We start from the raw sequence: 7,355 nt of genomic DNA on the forward strand, positions 1-7,355 counted from the left end.
ATGATTTTTATCCTTTATGTTGTTAATGTTGGTGTATCATATTGATTGATTTGCATATGTTGAACCATCCTTGTGCCTCTGAAATGAACCTCACTTGATTGTGATATATTACCTTTCTGATGTATTGTTGTATTTACTAGTATTTACTTGGGAATTTTGTACCTATATTCATCAGAGATATTGGTCTGTAATCTTTTTTCTTGTGTGTTTTCCTTGTCAGGTTTTGGTCTCAGGGTAATGGTGGCCTCATAAAATGAGTTAGGAATTATTGCCTTTTCAATTTTTTGGAAGAGTTTGAGAATAATAGGTATTAAATTTTCTTTGACTGGTAGAATTCACTGGTGAAGCCATCTGGTCCTGGACTTTTTATATTTTGGGAGGTTTTAGATGACTTTCAATTTCCTTACTGTTAAACAGGCTATTTAGATTTTACAGTTCTTCACGATTAAATCTAAGAAGGTTGTATCTTTCTAAGAACTTGTCCATTTCTTCTAGGTTATTGAATTTGGTGACATACAACCTTTCATAATATTCTTGTTTAGTCCTTTGTCTTTCTGTAGTATTCACTGTAACTTTTTCTCTTTCATTTATGATTTTGTTTATTTGAGTCTTTTCTCTTTTTTCCTTAGTGTGTATAGCCAGAGATTTGTCAATTTTATTAATCTTTTCAAAGATCAAGACTTTGTTGCATTATTTTTTTTATTGTCTTTTTGTTCTCTATTTCATTTAATTCTGCTCTAATTTTTATGATCTCCTTCCTCCTGCTGACTTTGGGATTTGTTCTTTTTCTTGTTCTTTAATGTCAAATGTTAGGTTATTTATTTGAGATTTTTCTTGTTTCTCGAGGGAGGCCTATAATGATATAAACTCCCCTCTGCTTTCGCTGAATCCTCCCAATTTTGATATTTCTTATTATCATTCTCATTTATCTTTATGCCTCTTTTGATCTCTTATTTCTTCTTTGACTCAGTCATTGTTTAGTTTAATCACCAAATATTCATGATTTTTTAATCACCAAATATTCATGATTTTCCCACTTTCTTTTTACAGATTTCCAATTTCAAAGCATTGTAGTGAACAACATGATAATTTGATATGCATGTATATAGTGAAATGATTACCACAACAAGGTTAGTTAAAACATTCTTTACCCTGAATGATTATCACCTTATTATTCTTATGGTGAGAACATTTAAGATCTAATCTCATAGCAACTTCCAAGTATATAATACAGTATTGTTAACTATAGTCACCATGATGTACATTAGATCTCCAGAACTTATTCATCTTATAACTGGAAGTTTGTACCTAATGACCAACATCTCTTCATTTTCCCCTCAGGCTCCAGCCACCACCATCCTCTTCTCTGTTTCTATGAGTTCAATGATTCCACATATATACAATCATACAGCCTTTCTCTGTCTGACACCTATAAACTTCTCTGTCTGCTTGGGCCTGCCCTAAAACATTATCAATGTGGGCCCAGAAGAATACATTTATCTTGCCTGCATTCTCTTAGGAACTCTGCAGGGTATCCACACTTAGGTTTCTTGGGTTACTGACCCTAGGATACTTCCTTCTTAGAGTGTGTTACTTACTATATGTTTCTGGAGCAGAAGTTAGGTGGTAGGTACTATGAGGATGCTGTGAAGAATTAGACACGAATTCTGTTTTGAAGGAGATTTCACAATGAGTTCTAGATCATGTGACTCAACAACCTACCAAATTAAGAATCTCTGTTGTAATGGTACTCCTGCCAGGTGGCTCATCTGGCCTCTGCCTGGATCCTTACCAGTTTTTCAAAGAAGGGCTTTCCACTGTAGAACAGTTTAAACCATTAGAAGTTTTTTATTCTTTTCTTAAAATTAGTTTCAAGTATACAGTACATTGATTAGACATTTATATAGTTTATAAAACAATCCCCCTAATTGCTCTTTCTCTCTTCTGGTTTTCCACCTAGCCAATATATTAATGCTAACTGCATTCCCTATGCCATGCTCCCCATCCTCGTGACCATCATTAGAAGTTTTTCCCTATTTAAAGCTGAAATCCATTTCCCTAACACTTGGTTCTAGCTTTTATCCTTTGTAGCCAGACAAAATAAATAGAATATTTCTTCTTCATGATAACTATTAAGATATTTGAAAACAGCTCTTATAGCCCCTCTAAGTATCCTCTTTTTGCCAGTTCTCAAAGCAACTTTCTTTTTTTTAAATAATATATTTTTTTTATTTTTCAATTATAGTTGGCATATAATATTATATTAGCTTCAGGTGTACAACATAGTGATTAGACATCTATATAATTCATGAAATGATCACCCAAATACATCTAGTACCCATATGACACCATATATATAGTTATTATAACATTGACTATATTCCTTATGCTATACTTTATATCTCCATGACTATTTCATAACTACCATTTTGTATTTTTTAATTCCTTCCACCTTTTTTCACCTATTCCACCAAACTCCCTCCCATCTGGTAATCCTAAAAATATTCTCTGTATCTATCAGTTTTTTCTGTTTTTTGTTTGTTTGTTTGTTTTGTTCTTTAGATTAAATATGTGTATGAAATTATATGGCCTTTATCTTTATCTGGCCTACTTCACTAGCACAATACCCTCTACGTATATCATGAAACATCTTTTTCCATCCCTTTGTTTTTAGTCTGTGTCTTTTAATCTGAAGTGAATCTCTTGAAGGCAACATATGTAGGTATCTTATTTTCTTATCCATTCAGCCACCCTATCTTTTGTTTGGAGCATTTAATTATTTTTCATTCGAAGTACTTGTTGATAGATATACTAGCTTGGTGATGATGAACTCCTTTAGCTTTTTCTTTTCTGAGAAACTCTTAATCTGTCCTTCGATTCTAAAAGATAGCTTTGCTGGGTAGAGTAATTTTAGTTGTAAGTCCTTGCTTTTCATCAACTTAAATATTTTGTGCCAAATTCTTCTAGCCTGAAAAGTTTCTGTTAAGAAATCAGCTGACAGTCTTGCGGGAGATCCTTTGTAGAAAACTAACTGCTTTTCGTTTGCTGCTTTTAAGATTCTCTTTTTGTCTTTAATGATTTTTATTTTAATTATGATGTGTTTTGATGTGAGCCTCATTAGGTTGATCTTGTTTGCAACTCTCTGCGCTTCCTGAGCTTGTATGTCTATTTCCTTCACTAGGTTAGGGAAATTTTTTGTCATTATTGCTTGAAATCAGTTTTCAATCCCTTGCTCTCTCTCTCTTCTCCTTCTGGTACCTGTATGATGCAAATGTTGTGTGCTTGATGTTGTCCCAGAGGCCCCTTAAGCTATCCTCATTCTTTTGGATTCTTTCTTCTTGTTGTTGTTCTGATTAGGTGTTTTCTGTTATGTTATCTTCTAAATCATCGATTCAGTCCTCTACTTCATCTAATCTACTGTTGATTCCTTCTAATGTATTCTTCATTTCAGTTATTGTATTCTTCACTTCTGACTGTTTTTAAAGTTTCCATCTCTATTTTTATTTATTTGTTAAAGTTTTCAATGAATTCATCTATTCTCTCCCTAAGTTTATTGAGCATCCTTAAAACCAGTGTATTGAACTGTGCCTCTGGTAAATTGCTTGTCTCCATTTATTTAGTTCTTTTTCTGGAGTTTTGTCACCTTTTTTCATTTGAGACATGTGTCTTTGTCTCTCTATTTTTGCTGCCTCCCTGTATTTGTTTCTATGTACTAGTTGGAGCTGCTATGTCTCTCAGTCTTGGTCAAGTGTCCTTATATAGTCGGTGTCCTGTGGGAGCCAGTGGCACAGTCTCCATGGTCACCTGAGCTGGGTGATCCAAGTGAGTCCCTTGTGTGGGTTGTGTGTGTCCTCCCAGTATAGTTAAGCCTTGATTGCCTTTGGCACATCAATGGAGGGATTGATCCTCAGGCTGATCGGTTGTGAGGACTAGCCATGACTCAAGTAGAGGAGTTATTGTTCAAGGGCTGGCCCTATGGAACAAGATTCTATTTAGTGGGGTTCTGGTGTCTGCCAAGTGTACTCTTTAGGTGTGTTCTTTGTGGAGGTGGTTGAGTGGTGTTCTGGTGTGGTCTGAAGTTGGAAAATGTGTGTGTTGGTTCTGGGGCCTCTTGCGAGTGGCTATGTTTCTGGCAAAGATCAGCTGCTGCCTGTGCCATGCATGAAGCCACTTGGTATGAGCTACAAAGTGATCTGGAGATGGTTGTCACTTTTGCTGGGCTTCGAGATGCCTGGGAGAAGCTAAGCTGTGAAACAAGGCCAGCTGCCACTAGTGGTGGATCTGGGGCTGCTTAGCAAGAAGTACAGGGCATGGTGAGGCCAGATGCTGCTTTTTAAGGGTTTGTAAACTTTCTAGAGGTTTTAGAAAAGTCTGTAGATAAACCAAGAGAAGTGATTTGTATGGAAAAGCCACTAGAAGCAGCTTGGGTGGGTCCGCATGTTGGGTGGGTCAGAGTCTCTGGGAATCACCAGGGAGGGGCAAATGGTGTTAGCAAGGTTGATATAGACTCACATATGGCACCTACCTGTGTCTGCATGCTGGGTAGGACTTACGAAAGGAACAATGGCATCTGCCCTCACTTCTTTCTGGGAGAAAGATGCCCCTCCAGCCCTCACTCTGAAGCCAGACAATTCAGTTTCTTCTTGTATGTCCCTAACGTCTTTGAGCTGCTGAACCAGGGTTGGAGCTCAGGGAAAGTGAGTCCATCAGGGAATAAGTCCATGGGAGAGCCCTGTAACTGGAATGCCTGGGACTCCAGCAGTCTTTCATTTCACTTAGCCACAGTCTCCACTGATTTTCACTGGAGCTCTTGGGTATGGATCCTATAGTGTGCAGCTGGAACTTCTCACTCTTCAGGGAGGACCTTCACAGCCAAGATGCCCCTCCCAATTTTTAAGCACCACTCGTGGGTGTTGGACCAGGTCGTTTTGCATCTTTACCCCTCCTTTTAGTCTCCACAAGGCTTCTTCTGTGTTTACTTAGTTGTAGGACTTCTGTTTAGTTAGACTTCAGGTGATTCTCAATGATGGTTTTTCTGAAGTTCAGTTGTAATTCCGATGCGGTCATGGGAGCAAGCAAGCACAGTATTTATCTACACTACCATGTTGACCAGAAGCTGTTTCTCTTTTATATTTGAGATATAAATATGTGCTATATATTCTTGATACAAGTCATCGGTTATAAATATGCATTGGAAATATTTTCTCCCAGTCCGTGGCTTACTTTTCTTTTCTTCTTCTTCTTCTTTTTTTTTTTAACAGAACAAGCCTTTTAATTATATTTATTACTCAAAAAAGCTTTGTTATTTTATTTAGTTTTCTGACTGCGTGCTTGTACCTTCAACACTTTCACAATGATTTTCTGTTCCTCAGTAAGGAAAGCATGCTTGATCCTGTCATGGACACATTAGCACTCGTGGATTCACCATGGGCTCTGCTGACATGTTACTTAATTTTAGACTACCTCATTAGAACTTTAGGTCTCAGAGCACAAATTCCATGAACTTGGCCTGGACACATGCTATGTGACAATTTTGGTGTTTTCCCAACCTCTTTGACATAAGTGTAAACAATTTTATTACCAGGGATTTGGGACAGCCTACTTTTGTTAGAAGCTGTATTGTAGGATAGCATCTGACAATATGTCAAATGCTGAACCATTCTGAATGCCTGCAGAGACCATCCCAAGAAGAATCTGATTTTCTTAACAGTGCTTTAAAGTGTAGAAAATATACATTTTGACAAAGTCCATTTTATTATTTTCTCTATTTGTAGTTTGTGTTCTATATGTCCTATATAAGAAATATTTGCCTACCACAAGATTGCAAAGATTTTCATTTCTATTTTTTGTTAGGAAGCTTTATAGTTTGAACTTTTACATTTAGCTCTATGATCTATTCGAAGTTAGTTTTTGTGTCAAGGTGAGGTAAAGGTCAGAGTTTATAGTTTTTGTATGGACATCAAGCTTTTTAGCACCATTTGTTGAATAGTCTATACTCTCCACAATGAATAATTTGATCTCTTTGTTGAAATTAATACATATGCATGGGTCTCTTTGTGGACCCTCTATTCTGTTGCATTGACCTACTTGTTGATCCTTGAGTCATGCTATTTTTAAAATATTTTTTATTTTTCAATTACAGTTGACATATGCTATATTAATTTCCAGTGTACAGCATAGTGATTAGACATTTATATAACTTAAGTGATCACCCTAATAAATCTAGTACTCATCTGACAGCATACATTAAGCCACACTATTTTGATTACCATAATTTTAATAGTAAGTCTTCAAATCAGGAAGTTTAAGTCTTCCAGATTTACCCCCACCCAAAGATTGTTTGGGTTATTTTAATTTATTTGTAACTTCATGCAAATATTCTAATTTGTCAGTTTCTACAGAAAAGTATGTAAAGATTTCATTGAATCTATAGATCAATTTGAGGAGAATTGATATCATAATGATGTGGAATCTTCCAATTCATGACTATGGTATGTGTACATCCCTACATATTTTACTTTATCTTTTTAATTAAGTTTATTGGGGTGACATTGCTTAATACAATTATATAATTTTCAGGTGTACATTGTAATTTGACATCTATATAATCTATTGTGTGATTACCACCCAAAGTTCAGTTTCCTTCAGCTACCATATATTTGATCCCCTTTACCCACTTCATCTCCCTACATATTTTAAATCCTCATTTATCTTAGTCTTTGTAGTTTTCAGGGTGGAGATCTTGCACATCTTTTGTTAAATTTATTTCTAAACATTAATTGTTTTAATGTTACTTTAAATGGATTTTTTCAAATTGTATGCTGCTACTATATAAAAATATAATTCATGTTTGTATGTTGACTGATGTACTATGATCTTAATAAATTTAATTCATAGTTTAGTTATTCATTTTTCCTCTAGATTCCTTAGGGTTTTCTATATAAATAATTTTGCTGTCTGCCATTTATTTCTTTTACTTGCCTTATTGCATTGGCTGGGATAGCCAATATAATTTTGAATACAAGTGGTGGGATCATATCTTCTTATCTTGTTATTGGAATTATGAGCTTTATGTTTAATATTTACCATTAAATATGATGTTTGATGTAGAACTATTTTGTATTGTTTATCTGAATTACGAAATTTTCTTTAATTCCTAGTTTACAGAGAATTTTTAGCATTAACGGATATTGAGTATTGTCAAATAATTTTCTGTATCTATTAAGATGATCATATGTATTATCTCTGTTGTTGTGGCGAATTATATTATTTAATTTTTAAAAGTAAAACCAATCTTCAATTCCTCATGTACACATCAATTGGTGATGATGTATTATCTTTTTTATATATTACTG

General features: G+C 35.1%; 1 pseudogene; it reads right to left on the reverse strand.

Annotated features, from left to right (window-relative positions):
- Positions 1-5,307: 5,307 nt before the first annotated feature.
- LOC107504631 lies at positions 5,308-5,660 on the reverse strand (annotated as a pseudogene).
- Between the last annotated feature and the right edge of the window lie 1,695 nt (positions 5,661-7,355).

Source organism: Rousettus aegyptiacus, unplaced genomic scaffold (assembly GCF_014176215.1).
Source record: "Rousettus aegyptiacus isolate mRouAeg1 unplaced genomic scaffold, mRouAeg1.p scaffold_m13_p_9, whole genome shotgun sequence".
NCBI classification, from domain to species: Eukaryota; Metazoa; Chordata; class Mammalia; order Chiroptera; family Pteropodidae; genus Rousettus; species Rousettus aegyptiacus.